The sequence below is a fragment of the Leptidea sinapis genome, chromosome 35 (assembly GCF_905404315.1).
Source record: "Leptidea sinapis chromosome 35, ilLepSina1.1, whole genome shotgun sequence".
Lineage (NCBI taxonomy): Eukaryota > Metazoa > Arthropoda > Insecta > Lepidoptera > Pieridae > Leptidea > Leptidea sinapis.
The window spans coordinates 5354800-5371532 of NC_066299.1; the positions used below are offsets into that span (position 1 = coordinate 5354800).

At 37.5% G+C, this 16733-nt stretch overlaps 1 long non-coding RNA gene across 1 annotated transcript; it reads right to left on the minus strand.

Annotated features, from left to right (window-relative positions):
• Nucleotides 1-1042: 1042 nt before the first annotated feature.
• Nucleotides 1043-12240, minus strand: LOC126975360 (uncharacterized). The gene is made up of 4 exons (XR_007731694.1): nt 12005-12240; nt 11571-11720; nt 1930-2044; nt 1043-1176 (listed from the first exon to the last, which is right to left on the minus strand). It is a non-coding gene; the product is annotated as an uncharacterized LOC126975360 (long non-coding RNA).
• Nucleotides 12241-16733: the final 4493 nt, after the last annotated feature.

The window sequence follows — 16733 nt, forward strand, 5'->3', positions numbered from 1 at the left end:
GTTATTTCCACAACCACCCTCCGCTTAGCTTCGGAAATGGATCAAGCGGAGATGAGAGAGATGTCTCATTTTTAACCGACTTCAGAAATGAGGTTCTCAATTCGATCGGCATTTTTTTATGTATGTTCACAGCACGGACGAGTAAAAAAAGAAGGACTCCGCGCCGTGATATTAGCAAGTGAAGCACCTTTATGCTAGAGTGTGTGCGGTTACGGGGGATACCATTTACACAACTTTTTCTCCCTTAAATAATCATATATGGCCACAAATACTTTTATAGTATCGTTTCTATACTTACTCACAACGCACGACGGCATTTTTAAAATATTTTATTGCGACGCAAACTCATCTGTCAGACGATGGCAAATCTCATAATGGCGGTCAATCGGCTTGTATTAGTGTATGTATGTGCGTGGGGCAATGTATTTACTCGTTTACCGGCTTGTTTTGGTGCTTCACTGTTATGTAAGGTGACACGGAGTCCTTTTTTTACTCGTCCGTGGTACACAAATTACTCTGAGATTTATGATCCGATTTACGTACTTTTTGGATGCGAAATAGATGCCATTTGGTCCCATAAAAATTTAACATAGTTAGGCCCAGTAGTTTTCATTTTATGAAAATTTTTGTCCACGTTGATGATATAAGTGTTTTTTGTGTACGGCTTTTTTAGGAGTTTTCATTCCGATTGATTATATATGGCACCGAATTAAAACCTATCAATAGGTAGCACATATAAATAATAGTATTTTATTAATATTAAAGGTAAAGGTTTGCAAAAGAGGTGTATTAAATTAAATTTTTCGTTATTTGATACTTTCCAGTTTTTAAAGTCGGTTTTTTTAACGTAGTTTTTTTTATTCTATAGAATTTTGTGCCACGTCGAGCATGCGAGATGCTTGTAGGACGGGATGACGTCTTCGTTTCGAAGACATCACTTCATTGATTTCGAGCTCGCACACACTGGACAGCTTCGAGGTTTATCTCCTCTCGTCTCCTCTCCGCTTTAGTGGATACCGGGCCTAAGACCAGATAACTTGCCTCAATGGTTGTACAAATATACGTTGGTTTGTTGTGCGCGATATCTGGATTTGAATCGCTGTGTTCTTGTGCCACATCAATTGTTTCCTGGCTTGGATCAATTCCTGTTATATTAGCCCCAGCTTCGGCTAATGCCTAAAAATATTTAGAAAAAATAATCAGAGAGAATATTTACGATTTGCGCGCACACCGTCACGCAATATCAATACCCTGACGTTAGCTGGTCAACTAGACCATTTGTACCATACTTCAGCTACCAAGCCTCTTGTAACTCATATGTCTACTGAACCACAATCAATAGACCAGTATTAAATTTAGGTTCAAGTTTTAAAATAAAAAAATAATATCTCTCTAGTTGTATAGAAATAATTTAATGATGATTTTTTACAGAGAAGTATAACTTCTTGCGTGCATACATAAGTACATACACACTTTTATTTAATAAAGTGGAAGAAAGTTCCTTGAAAACCAAACTGTAGAGGAATGACAGACAGGTGGTGAGGATTATATCTTAGTTTGTGGCGTGTCATGTGAAGGTAACAATACATATAACAATATTTAGAGCGGCTTTTGTATAATAATAATTGTCTGGTTATGTTAATATTTATTTTTTTTTTGTATGAAATCTTACCAAATGAAAAACTGTAATTTTTGCCATTGTTTTCTCCTCAAGTAATATAAAATATTAAAATATTTTACATTAATGACTAACATCATTTATGTAAAATATTACCGGAAGACGTACTGGTCAAGATCGGAATAGGTTGGATGAGGGCAGTGCAGGAACGATCGTCATAGCGACCTTTGTCCAGCAGTGGACGTCTTCCGACTGAAGCGATGATGATGTAAAATATATTCGGTATTAAATTATTAAGTAATCATAATAACCTCAGAAAAAATTCCACCTCCACAACCAACTTCAAGCAGTTTTTTATCAGCGAAGGCTTCCAATGACTCTTTACCTTTAGTATCTTCAGAAAGTGCATCTCTGACGAACTGGACTCTGTAATATATTAAAAAATAATAAGTCTGCTGGCTCGGCAGTGTGTCAAACCTGTTTCAACTGTTTATAAACTTAATAATAGCTTAGTCGTGAAGATTAACACGAGCAACCTTTGCATAGCTTCGACACGTTTATAACAGCAGACTTTAACGCTAAGAGTTAAATTGAAGAATGAGAAGAAGGACGAGTGCCTTTTATGGTTCACCGACGGGTCCAAAATGGAAAATGAAGTTGGCTGTGGGGTCTATGGAAAGCGCCCCAGGTTTCCCCAGAAACCCAGCACAAACCTGGGGAGTTTTCCAACCAATAACCAAAAAGGCTACTTCAACCAAAACGTATACATTCACTCTGAGAGTCAGGCAGCAGTGTTAGCTTTAGACGAAGAAAATTAGTCAAAAACTGTATTGACTGCCTACACATTAGGCATGGAGAATAGAACGATTCTCAGATGGGTCCCAGAGCGTGGCGGTATGGCAATGAAATGGCCGATGAGCTGGCAAGAGCAGGATCCAAAGCAGTCCAATATGGTCCAGAATCTATTTGTGAACTGCCTAAGAGTGCCATTCGCCACACCCAAAGGAACCAATGTCAACAAGAATCGTTACGGTGGAGCAACTCAACAGGCTTAAACTATTTCAAAGCACTGATTAAGGCATTCAAGAATCGAAACGCGAATGATATGCATAAGCGTAACACCATCCTTGGCAACTACACCCTGCTCGCAGGTGTTGTTTGTAACATTCACGTCACGAAGATACTGCGGTAAATGCGGCAGGGCTTGACGACGAATTATAGTAATATGAGTGGCGAACACAATAGTTAAATTCTGGACGCGGTGTTAAATAAATAAGCCTGTGATAGCTTCGCAAAATCCTCGGTATGTTCTGGCCCAATAAAATTTTCAATGATCGGCCACATATGAGATCCCAAAGGAACGCTGCCATGAAGGCATGAGCGATCTGCATATTACACGTTGTTCCAAATGACTCCAACTATATACCGATGTCAACCGTAGACTGGAATCCCTATAAAAAATGTAAATGTGGCCTTCCAAAGCAAACCTGGCGGCGGACGGGTATTGGCGAATCGAAAGCTATCATAAAAACATGGAGTGAAAATGAAAAGGTGGACAGTGGACGCCCTTTGACTTAAGTGTTACAGAAAATACGTCGAAAAGATCATTAACTAATACTGCTAAAATACCTAACGGCCGTTCCCAATATTCAGTCTATCTCTTACTTGAGATAAAAATCGTAACTGTCATTGACTTTTCTGTCCCAATAAACTTATCGACGGTAACTCACCTTATCCGTACACGCTGCCTCTTAATGGGACGACGTATAACTTACCAGCGATAGAAATTTCAATTCATGAGTCCCAATATAAGGCGATAAGAATGACTTATCGGGTATATATGAACACCTTCAGATTATTGACAGCTAATTACTGATAGTAGAAGGTAGTAATTTATCTCTATTTGTAGATAGTATATTGGGAACGGCCGTAAAACAACAAGTAACGGTAGTTTTCTATCTATTACGCAACTGCAAACGATAATCCAAATGAAAATGAAGATAATTTTGATTACCACAGCGATAATGAATTCAGTTCAGATAATGATGAGAGCCCTGTGCTGCCCCGGGGCGTAAAAAGAATAGGGTAGTCCCAGGTCCAAGGGTATCGTAAGAGGCGACTACGGGCTTTTTGAAAGTGGGAGAGTCACGCTGCTGTCTTATGACGTCAGCACATTCGGGCCAGACTCGTCCGGGTTACTTACCACACTCGCACAGAATACCGGCGTGAAGTAGCGGCCTAGTGCCGCTATGTTTCGCATAGGTTAGTGTCGAGGACCGGAGGCCATTCCCCCCCCGTCCTTTCCCCCCCCCCCCCAACAAAATATGAGAGCGGTCCTAAAAAAGAAATTACCCCAGGAGGGTATCGGCTCTTGTAGAGCCGGAGAATCCCTCCCCGAGCATTCGCGCTCGGGCTGCCCCTCGTATTCTGGGGAGGGCACAGTACCGCGTATGTCACAGGACAAACAGGGCAGCAACACCACGGCACCCCGCTCCACGCTTAATGTGGACTTTTGTAACATCCGGGGAATTCACTCCAACTTAAACGCCGTCCACCACCACCTTGAGACGGCGCAGCCGGCCTTGTGTTTCCTTACGGAGACGCAGATATCTCGACCTAGCGATACGTCATATTTAACGTACCCCGGGTACAAAATTGAGCATAATTTCATGCCTCATGCCGGGGTATGTGTGTACGTTAGGGAGGATATCTGCTGTCGCCGTCTCGGCAATTTTGAGGGTAGGGGCCTGTCTACTCTCTGGCTCCGCGTAGATTTAGAGGACCGCGTCCGCATCTATGCGTGTGTCTACAGGTCCCATAGTGGTAACGCAGAAACGGATCACCTCATGGGCTGCGTTCAAGCGGCATTTGATGATGTGCTTGCTCAGATCCCCTCCGCTGAAATCGTAGTCTTGGGTGATTTCAACGGGCACAATGCCGAATGGCTTGGATCACGTACCACAGACTACGCAGGGCGATCTGTGCATAATTTTGCATTGGCGTATGGTCTGTCCCAATTGGTTGAGTCGCCGACGCGGCTCCCGGATGTGGATAGCCACATGCCGTCCTTATTAGATCTTCTGCTGACTACACATCCCGATGGTTACCAGGTCTCTGTCGACGCCTCTCTCGGAACGTCCGACCATTGCCTGGTCAGGAGTGTAGTGCCTATCCGACGCCAACGTCGCAGACCACCAGCGACCCACCGCGTTTGGCACTACAAGTCAGCAGATTGGGATAGGATGCGTTCCTTTTTTGCATCCTACCCTTGGGGCAGGGTTTGTTTCCTTTCGGATGATCCCAGTGCCTGCGCCGTTGCAGTAGCCGATGTGATACTGCAGGGCATGGATATTTTTATACCAAGCTCTGTAGTACCGATCGGTGGCAGATCACAGCCCTGGTTCGATGCGTCAGTTAAAGCAGCATCTGACTGCAAAAAACAGGCGTATCGAACTTGGGTTGCGGCGCTGGGCTCAAAGGATCCGAACTGCAAAGGTCTGAAGAGGAAATATAACCGTGCCTCCAGATTTTTTAAGCGGCAAATCGCCCGTGCGAAATCGAAGCACGTCGTCAAAATTGGCGAGCAGCTTTCCAGTTACCCGACCGGAACACGCAAGTTCTGGTCGTTGTCGAAAGCTGCTCTTGGTAACTTCAACCAGCCGTCCATGCCACCGTTGCACATGAGGAATGACACCCTGGCCCATACGGCAAAAGAGAAAGCCGATCTCCTGTGCAGTCTTTTTGCCTCCAACTCGACTCTTGCCGACAACGGAAAAACACCGCCGACCATCCCGCGGTGTCAGAGCTCCATGCCTGAAGTACAGTTCCGACAGAAAACTGTTAGGCGAGCTCTGTTTTCGTTGGACGTCAGGAAGCCGAGCGGGCCGGATGGCATTTCTCCAATCGTGCTTAGAACGTGTGCCCCTGAGTTGACGCCGGTGCTAACGCGTTTATTCCGGCACTCTTATTCAAAAGGCGTAGTCCCTGATTCATGGAAGTCAGCCCTTGTCCATCCGATCCCAAAAAAAGGAGACAGTTCGGATCCGGCAAACTACAGGCCTATTGCTATTACCTCCCTACTCTCCAAAATTATGGAGAGCATAATTAAACGCCAGCTCTTGGTATACCTTGAGGGTCACCAGTTGATCAACGACCGGCAGTACGGCTTTCGCCATGGTCGGTCGACTGGCGATCTTCTGGTATACCTAACACATAGATGGGCGGCGGCTATTGAAAGCAAGGGGGAAGGCCTGGCAGTTGGTCTGGATATAGCGAAGGCCTTTGATCGTGTACGGCACAAGGCGCTCCTCGCAAAACTTCCATCATTTGGGCTTCCCGAGAGCTTATGCAAGTGGACCTCCAGCTTCCTCACTGGGCGCAGCATACAGGTCATTATCGACGGTTATTGCTCGAATCCCAAGCCCGTGAACGCTGGAGTGCCCCAAGGCTGTGTGCTATCTCCCACGCTGTTTCTTCTGCATATCAATGATATGTTGGACACCGCCAACATGCATTGCTATGCAGACGACAGCACTGGTGATGCCGTATACACGGGCCATGCAGGTTTCTCTCGGGAAAACGTCGACCAGTGCCGGGAGATACTTGTGTCTTCTATCGAGTCCTCTCTCGAGAAGGTCGCGGAATGGGGTAAGTTGAACCTTGTCCAATTTAACCCCCAGAAGACTCAAGTTTGCGCGTTTACCACTAAAAAAACCCCATTTGCCGTATCACCGCTCTTCGAGAACACTTCCCTTAAAGCCTCGCCTAGTATCGGAATACTGGGTCTCGAAATCTCGAGCAATTGCCAATTCCGTGGCCATCTGGAGGGCAAAGCCAAACTGGCTTCAAAGAAACTGGGCGTCATAAATAGAGCACGGCAATACTTCAAGCCGGCCCACATTCTAGCGCTCTACAAAGCGCAGGTCCGGCCTCACATGGAGTATTGCTGTCATCTCTGGTCTGGCGCACCCCAGTATCAGCTCGATCCATTTGACCGCGTGCAACGCAGAGCAGCTCGAATTGTCGGGGACCCAGTACTCTGTGAACGGCTGGATCACTTGGCGTTGCGTAGAGACGTCGCTTCATTGTGTGTCTTCTACCGCATTTATCACGGGGAGTGTTCCGAAGAGCTGTTCAACCTGATTCCTGCCGCCGAATTTCTTCTTCGCACGACACGCCACAAGTTACGATATCATCCCCACCATCTGGATGTGTGGCGGTCCTCCACAGTGCGGTTTTCAAGGAGCTTTCTTCCTCGTACCACGAAGCTGTGGAATGAGCTTCCTTGTGCGGTGTTTCCGGGACGATACGACATGGGTTCCTTCAAGAAAAGCGCGTACACCTTCCTTAAAGGCCGGCAACGCTCTTGTGATTCCTCTGGTGTTGCAGGAGAGTGTGGGCGGCGGTGATCACTTAACACCAGGTGACCCGTACGCTCGTTTGTCCTCCTATTCCATAAAAAAAAATGATGAGTTTTGGAAGCGCGAACGATTACAACGAGAGAGAAGATACCTGAAGACCCGTGAAATGTTATTTAATGATGATTCCGAAGAAGAACTAGAAGATATTGATGGTACCGAACTTGATTTCAACAGTTTTTGATTTTTTAAAGAATGAAGTAGACTCAAATGGAAGGCTATGTAACATTTTTATTTCTTCTTTTATTATAAAAAAAATTCTATGTATTTTAATAGAATAGATCATATCCTTGTTTTGTTTATCTGATAAGAAATTTATGTAAAAAATAAATTAATAAGTAGACGTATTATTAACATTCAGCTTCTGGTGATAATTTAGTTTAATTTAGTTTATAATATCAGTAATAACATGCTCTACTTAAATAATCATGATTTTATTATGTAAAAATCACGATTTTCTCAAAAAAAAAATGTTTGATGTATGAATATTAAAACTTAAATTTTTTTATTAAAAAAAAATCTACAAAATAAATCAAAATGATCCTCAGTTTCCATTTTATGTTTCAATTCACACACTTCAATAATGAAATAAATAACTTACAAGTACGTATACGAAATATATAATTACTTGACTGCGTTATTACAATAATTTTTGGAGTTCATAAACAAGAATAAAAACACGATATCAGCAATATTATAAAAAAAAACGTGGCTATAGTCAACAATAGAGTGTAAAAATATACACAAATGTACAATGCCCAAAACAGTCCGATCAACGCGCAGCATGTCCGCGCATCAGCCCAATTCAACTGCTGTAGGAGTAACAGAGACAGTTTATGCATAATAGAAGTGACAGAAATGAATTATTATTCCGAGTCCCAAAGTTTTAGATGCAAATATCTCTTTTTCTATTGCATTTACGAGGAAAGTGATAATAGACAAATTTGTAGATTTTTTTATTATCTATCGATTTTGTTTGAATGTTTTTTCGCTAAAAATTATAATTTCGAAGAAAATCGCGAAAAAGATGAGTCGGGGGTAGTTTTTATTGTTTTTACAACCCCTGCAAGCTAATTTTCGATTTTTTGACTCTGTATCCTTATTCTACATAAAAACTGAAATATTATCGAGAATTTAAACTTCCGAAAAAAATGTCGATATAAAACTTTCCATTACTGGACTACAGTGCAAGGATAAGTGTATTTATTACATGGGATTTTATGCCTCTAATAAAGATTAATTATTATTATTTTGAGTAGTTATTTCTGAATCCTTACAGAACTAACTAATAATCCTAACTAATCTGAGGTATCTGAGGACGGTAGTGTATCCTGAAATGTTTAGGATAGGGTGAAGTATTAGACAACCTTAACACGAATTGTCATACGTCGATATCGTAACTGACTTAAAACAGTCTCCGACAATCATCGAAACATATAGAAATACATTATAATAATTTCCCCTGCAATTCCTCGTATAGGCTATTTTTGTGAACATAAATAGCCTATATGAGGAATGCGATTTTTCACTTCAAATGCGATTTTTAAAATTTCTCGTCACCAAAAAAGTTAAAAATAATTGTAAAAATGATTACCCATTAACAATCATGGCAATCAAGAACATAACCCAATTATGCACAACCACGAAACTCGGTTGATGTCCGCTGGTAAGTTCGAGGTTCCTAGAATCAATAACTACTACGGAGATAGGACTTTGAAAAAACGCCTACCTTATCTATTAAACAGCTTGCCTGAGGACATCCGACTAGAAACCAGTAAAAGAAAATTTAAAACTAAACTTAAGAAATATTTATTGTCAACACTGCCTTAAAATTAAAATTAGATTTTTTATTATATTTTTTATCAATATTTGTTAATTACACTTGTATAAAATTAATGTTCTAATAAGCATTAATGTATTACAAGAGACTTGATCCTGCAGACAAACTGTCCAAACAGTTTTGCGGGACTATGTTAGCTTTTAAGACTCTTTCTGTAAATGATTAATAAGATATAAATAAATAAATAAATAATAAACCACAACATATTATAATATCTCGTGATCACTCTGGTCTTACGTATGGGTGTCCGTGAACCCTATGCGGATTTCTCGTATTCCATAAAATATATAGTTCATTACAAACTTGAGAATCTTGGTAACCAAATACTTTTGCGATGTTTAAGGTTTTATTTGTTTTATGGAAAAGGAGGACAAACGATTTCGCGTCACCTGGTGTTAAGTGATCACTGTTATTATTATCACTATACTATCTATGAGGTTAAAGGGATATAAAGATTATCAGCCCAATCTAGTTGCGACTAGACGCAAGCAAGGTTACGTGTGATTAAACGTCCTCGTAGCAATATCGGGAATATAATAAATAATAGTTAAAAAAAACAAAAAAAAAGTCTTCTATAAAATTCAACTAAAAAATAGAAAAATAATTTTAATAAATTCAAATTGAAAATAGTGTAAAATAAAATATTTAATTGTAAAAAAAGCGTAGAAGAATTATTATTTTAATAATATCTTAAAAAGCGTGGGGTGTAGAAGAATTATTATTTTAATAATAACTTAAAATGCACCCCATGCTTTTTTTTACAATAAAATATATTTTTTTTACACTATTTTCAATTTAAATTTATTAAAATTTGTTTTCTGTTTATAATTAATTTTATATAAAGCGTTTTTTTAGCTTTTTTTAAACTATTATTCATTTTTCATTTTTTAGTAAAATTTTCTATAAAAGCGTATTTTTAAAACAATTAAGTGCTTTAACATCAATTCCTGCCCTATCGATTATAGATAACAATTATATAAATTGACAAAAATCTTAGTTTGCAAATTTAATAATGGAATAATCTTCTCAAATTAGTGTATTGTCATCGGCCCTCGATAAATCTACAAAGTTGGAATGAAATCTGGCCATTTAAAGTGGGAATAAATCGCGTCTAAAGGAGTCAGTTACAAACATACAAGTGAAGCTAATATAAAGCGTATAAAAAGTTAAACAGTGCATGGCTTACCTACTGTCGCGAACAAACGTATCGACAATATAAAATCATATAACTAATTAACATTACAGTCAATGTGCATATTATTTGGAACTAGTTCAATGTACTCATATAATACATTTTGTTATCATTTTTATTGCTATACTAGCTGACCCGGCAAACGTTGTTTTGCCATATAAAGTATAATTCACGCGATAGTTTTATAAGTAATAAAATATTGCCTATATTATAGCCTGTACATCATTTTGTTCTATTGTCAATAGTTTTTGCAGCGCACGCAAAAATAGGTTTTCGATTTTACACCTTGTGTTACAAAATAGCAATTTTATAACGGATCCCTAATTTTGAAAAAAACAACATAGCCTATAGCCTTCCTCGATAAATGGACTACCCAACACTGAAAGAATCATTCAAATCGGACCAGTAGTACCAGAAATTAGCGCGTTCAAACAAACAAACAAACAAACAAACAAACACTGCAGCTTTATATATTAGTATAGATAATATATATTGTTGCTATATTCAGATGTATAAATTTTGTTACCTATGTAAAAAACATGCTGACAATCTATTAGTAAAGTACAATATAAAATGTTGTCAATATCATAATTTATTATTGTTTGTTTGTCTGCCTAAATAAATAATAATAATATTGACAAATATTGACACACTCTTACACATACTATCTTCCCCACAAACTAGGCATAGCCTATGGGTACAAGACAACGATATAATATGTAAAACAATATATATACTTAAACATACATAAATACTTATAAACATCCATGACTCGGAAATAAACATTCATATTCATAATAATATATAACACTAGAAATATGGGATTGCTTGTAACTAATTCTAGTAGGCTTCATAAGATACATAATAGCTTTAAGGGTAAATGTATACACTTCTACAATAAAGTCCCAGCCACTGTTCAGGCATTATCTATAAATAAATTTAAATGTTTTATAAAAAAATGGCTCTGTCGTAAATCCTATTACTCCACTGCTGAATATCTAAATGATCGGACAGCCTGGGACTAGATTGTGATTATTTTATAGCGATAGAAATGACTGTACAATATTGTATATTTTTATTGAAAAGAGCGCAAAAAAAAGAATGCTGGGAGAGTTTCTTGCGCCGCTTCTTCTCTCTCAGAGCGCCATTTGTTTCCGAAGCGGTAGTAGTATCTAGTAGTATAAGAAATGACATCAAAAAGAATTCTAAAGGAACCAATTTTGAGAAAATAAATGCCTTTTATGCCTTTTATATATGTTTGCACCTACCGGGATTCGAACCCAGGAGCTCAGTAGGCACTGGGCGATAGGGGTCGTCGTACTATTATAACAAAAAAATAAAACAAAAATGTAAAAAAAGTAATGATATCGGCAGATTTTGGAGTTAAACTTGTATTATTTAACGATTTGGAAATTATAATTAATTTAAATATTTTTTCAATCACCTATTCTACGAGGTTGTACTGCCGGGATTCTATAACGGTAACAAGATTGAGGTTTATACCTAAGCGGGTTAAAACTCTGCAAAATTCGGCATGCACTGTTTGAGTCCCACCATTCCAGCCGGTTCAGTCGCTCTATTTCCCCGGCATCCACTGTATCTCGATTGTTTGATGTAGAATAATTTAATGTACATAAAATGGAGGTTGACAATCTAAAACAAAAAAAAAACTTTCAAAATTTCTTTTCAACCTCACGTTAAGACGTTAATATTTTTATTTCGATCATACAACGTAATAATAATACACAAATAAAATTTGAAAAACAATATTTTATGAACGATGCGGGACTGGAACCCACGACCTCCGGCGTTACGTGCCGGTCTTCTAACCAACTGAGCATCGTTCATAAAATGTTGTTTTTCAAATTTTATTTGTGTATTAAATCCTAGAAGTGAGGGTTATCACTTTAAAAATTGTAATAATAATATTGTCTTACTTGTTGAAGGTAACTGCAGAAGAGTATTTCACGGATCTAAGTAGGATTAAGTCTTTTTGCAGGAAATTTATAGTTTTTATAATATTTAGCATTTTTATAAGCGACAAAACACGAGACCACTATATGAACTTAGTATAAACTGTAAATGCCGAAAAAATTAATGCTACCGACGTTTGGATCAAAGCTAAAACTGATAATTATTATAATTTTTATTGTTGCATTGGTGCGCTAAAATGTATATTATGTGTAATAAGACTGATAGCAGTAGTGCTAAAGAGTAAAAGAGAAAGGTAACCAGATATACGCCATTATCGAAATTCCATTTACAAATTATATATGGTAAAACAAATTAAAATTTTACATTAAAAAAAGTAATTTTGTTTTGCTAGCTGCAGGTCGATATAATATTGTCTTATGGTTTATATTAATTTAAATCATATTCATTGTAATAAGAAATGTTTACATCATAAAAATACCATAAACTGAAATACTTTCAGTTATAAAGTTAATTTAAAATGAGTTGATTTAAAGTGGTTATTATGAAGTTCGAATGTGGTATTATAAAACACTCGCAAAGATATACACGGCAGGAGATCGTTTATTTATATTCTTCTTACGCAGAGTTCATATACTATTAATTTTTTCTAATATTAATTTGCTCTTAATAGTGATTTTCATTATTATAACACTAGAAATAAGGGATTGCTTGTAACTAATTCTAGTAGGCTTCATAAGATACATAATAGCTTTAAGGGTAAATGTATACACTTCTACAATAAGTCCCAGCCACTGTTCAGGCATTATCTATAAATAAATTTAAATGTTTTATAAAAAAATGGCTCTGTCGTAAATCCTATTACTCCACTGCTGAATATCTAAATGATCGGACAGCCTGGTACTAGATTGTGATTATTTTATAGCGACTGTACAATATTGTATATTTTTATTGAAAAGAGCGCAAAAAAAAGAATGCTGGGAGAGTTTCTTGCGCCGCTTCTTCTCTCTCAGAGCGCCATTTGTTTCCGAAGCGGTAGTAGTATAAGAAATGACATGAAAAAGAATTCTAAAGGAATCAATTTTGAGAAAATAAATGCCTTTTATGCCTTTTATTAAGCACGGCCGTGAAATAAAGCCTTCAAACGAAAGAAAAAGAATAAGTGTGAAAGAGAAGGGAGCCCTAAAGGATTACTATGCTGTATATTGTAAATATATAGCTTTCGTCAGCGGTCATTCCTTGTATGTGGACCTAGTTTCTTTTTCTGTTAATATAGGGGAAGAGACGAGCAGGACGTTCAGCTAATGGTAATCGATACGCCCTGCCCATTACAATGCAGTGCCGCTCAGAATTATTGAAAAACCCAAAAATTCTTAGCAGCACTACAACTGCACTCGTCACCTTGAGACAGAAGATGTTACGTCTCATTTGCCCAGTAATTTCACTAGCTACGGCGCCCTTCAGACCGAAACACAGTAATGCTTACACATTATTGCTTCACTGCAGAAATAGGCGCTTTTGTGGTACCCATAATCAATCTGGTAGCCGGCATCCTGTGCAAAGGAGCCTCCCACTGGTAAAGTTTTTTCTATTCCGTGGTGGACACGGCCGTATAAGCTTTTTTATTAGAAAAAATAATGAGACGAGAAGCTCACGTGATGGTTAGTGACAATGCATCGCAATCCTAGAAAATTTCTCGAGCTTCGGTCTACAAACTGAAACACAGAGTGTTTGCAAACTGATGCTTGACGCCAGAAGATGGCGCCTCTGTGAGAAGGAGAACGAACAATCACATTTCTAAATGGAAATTTAATTAAATAATATTATTCATATAATTTATTCTTTGATCAAATCAAGATCATTTCCGCTAAAACATTTCATCTTTCTTTATTACATACTAGCTGATACCCCGGAACTTCAACAGGACAAAAGAAAAAATAAAAGAACACTCATAACATAATACGCTGTTGCAACACTTTTTGTAAATAATTATGTGTTCTGCAGAGCCAATTATATGTTTTTTTTTAGGTAATTTTTTTTACACCCCGGGTTACATTATTGGAGTTTTAGTAAGGATCCCTAATTTAAAAAAAAATATAATATAGCCTATATCACCCGAGGTTAGTGTACCTTTCCAACAGTGAATGAATTTTTCAAATCGGTTCAGTAGTTTCGGAGCCTAGTCAATGCATACAAACAAACAAACAATCAAACAAATCTTTCCTCTTTATAATATTAGTATAGATAATCTAGTATTTCTTACAATTTACCGATCTAGGGAAATGTCTATTCACTTGCAACATTATTTGGCTGAAAGTTGAACAAACCAAACAGAATTTTGTAACGAGAGAACTCGAACGATTAGCTCAGTTGGTTAGAGCACCGGCACGGAACGCCGGAGGTCGTGGGTTCGAATCCCGCATCGTTCATAAAATTTTGTTTTTCAAATTATATTTGTGTATTAACTATCGTTCTGCGCGATTATTCTATGGCTAAAACCATGTGAAATATTTATTATGAACTTGCCGACTCATTTATAACATATGGGGCTCATTGTAAATGGACGAACGTTTAACACATAATTACAAACTCTCATAAGGTTTCTTTAGTAAGCAAAAGATTATAGTCAGTTATTTCAAATGTGCAATAAATATAATCTTTTGAAGGTTATAGTTTATTAGTCCTATTATGACCTATTATTATATATCTTATCTGTCGGTATCTATATTACCGATACATATGAAATCTAAGAATTTAATAGGCTTAGTAGATTACTTTCGTGATGAATAAAATTTTATTGTAAAAAATGTGTACGAAGCAAAGAGTGTAAGAGACTGACAACAATTTCAGCCAAAGTTTAAGAATTATAATAATACTAGCTGACCCGGCAAACGTTGTTTTGCCATATAAAGTATAATTCATGCGATAGTTTTATAAGTAATAAAATATTGCCTATATTATAGCCTGTACATCATTTTGTTCTATTGTCAATAGTTTTTGCAGCGCACGCAAAAATAGGTTTTCGATCTTACACCTTGTGTTACAAAATAGCAATTTTATTACGGATCCCTAATTTTGAAAAAAAAAACATAGCCTATAGCCTTCCTCGATAAATGGACTACCCAACACTGAAAGAATCATTCAAATCGGACCAGTAGTACCAGAGATTAGCGCGTTCAAACAAACAAACAAACACTGCAGCTTTATATATTAGTATAGAAGTATAGATTATGAGGAACGACTAGATAAGTGTTTATTATCGTAGGTCTTATAACATACATTACTAAGACAAACAAAAATGAAGTGTTGTGAAAAATTGAAAAATTCAATCTAAAAGAAGTTTTACTCAACATAATAAAAGGAAAACACTTCTTCATTTCTCATACTCGGAAAGTGATGTTGTTTTGATGTGATTATTGGTTGGAAAATGCTGCTTCCCTCCATAGAGAGGGAAAAACTCATACAAATTACTTCCCACCTAAGGGCCGGAATGTATTTCAAAACTAGAACTGCTTTCAGCTGTGAAGGTTTATGTAAGTAAAAAAATGTTGCGGCCATGTCACTTTCTAAACAGTCAGTGTGAACTTCGCGCAAACTTCTTTGAGCGGAATAAGCCGCAACAATTACGCGGTGTGTTCCATATTTAAAATTTAAAAAGTCGACATACATTGTCCTAATTTGATAATTCATTTTAAATACGTACTACTAATATTATTATATATTATCTATAAATAGTTTGGATAAACAACTAGTTTTATGTTGCTTATATTCGAAATGAAAATTAGTGTTTAACACGGGTTAAAGAATCAATTCCTAGTCGGACTATAGCCGCCTTTGCTGTTTCTCTTTGTTGCTGTAATTCTTTCGACCCTAGGTTAACAATCTACTATTGTCAGTCTAACCACAGAGTAGGGACAGATACTTACGTATACACAGAGAGACAGCTCCCATATTACGAATAAAACTACTGTAACGAAGTTACAGAGTACATTATATAATACAGGAGCAGGAACAAACACAAATATTTTTTACAAAGTTATACATGCGTTTTGAATGTGCTGTAGTTATGTCGTGCTATTGACACAAGATGGCGCTTAGTACAAAACTTGTTGTGTATAATATCACAGAGTAGGTATGGATAATTACGGTATAACGTTTAACCTTTGATTAAATAACTGTGTGTGTATAGAGAGACCGTTTGAGCGTCTTAACGCTAAAAAAATATCAGCTCAAATTTGGCTGATAAGCTCGTCCCGCGCGCCGCTTAGTGTAGACACGCATATTGTAACGAGAGTACGCTTTCTGTGACATTCAAAAATGAAGATTTACGCCATAAAAGTATGTTAGTAGTTACTAAACTATAAAGGACGACTGAAAACAATTAAGAAGGTTACCTATCATCGGTAGCTAAACTTAGAAATAACTATTTGTTAAAGAATCAATTAAATTAATGAAATGTAATTTTATCCTAATAATATGTCCGCCATGTTGTCGTGTGTTTACAGAGATGAATTTTCATTGAATTTAAAATTCCCAGGTGAGTATCCCAAAAACTTTTGGGAAATGTTCAAAAGCTGGTAACACTCAGTGACGCAGTGCGCATAGCCTACGCATACTTGTGTGCGTGACACAACACAGTGCTTTTACCTACTCCTAAAATCGATATTCGATATATCGTGGCAGTAGTCGTGTCGAATCCTACTCTTAGTTACATCATATTCAATGCCGAAACGA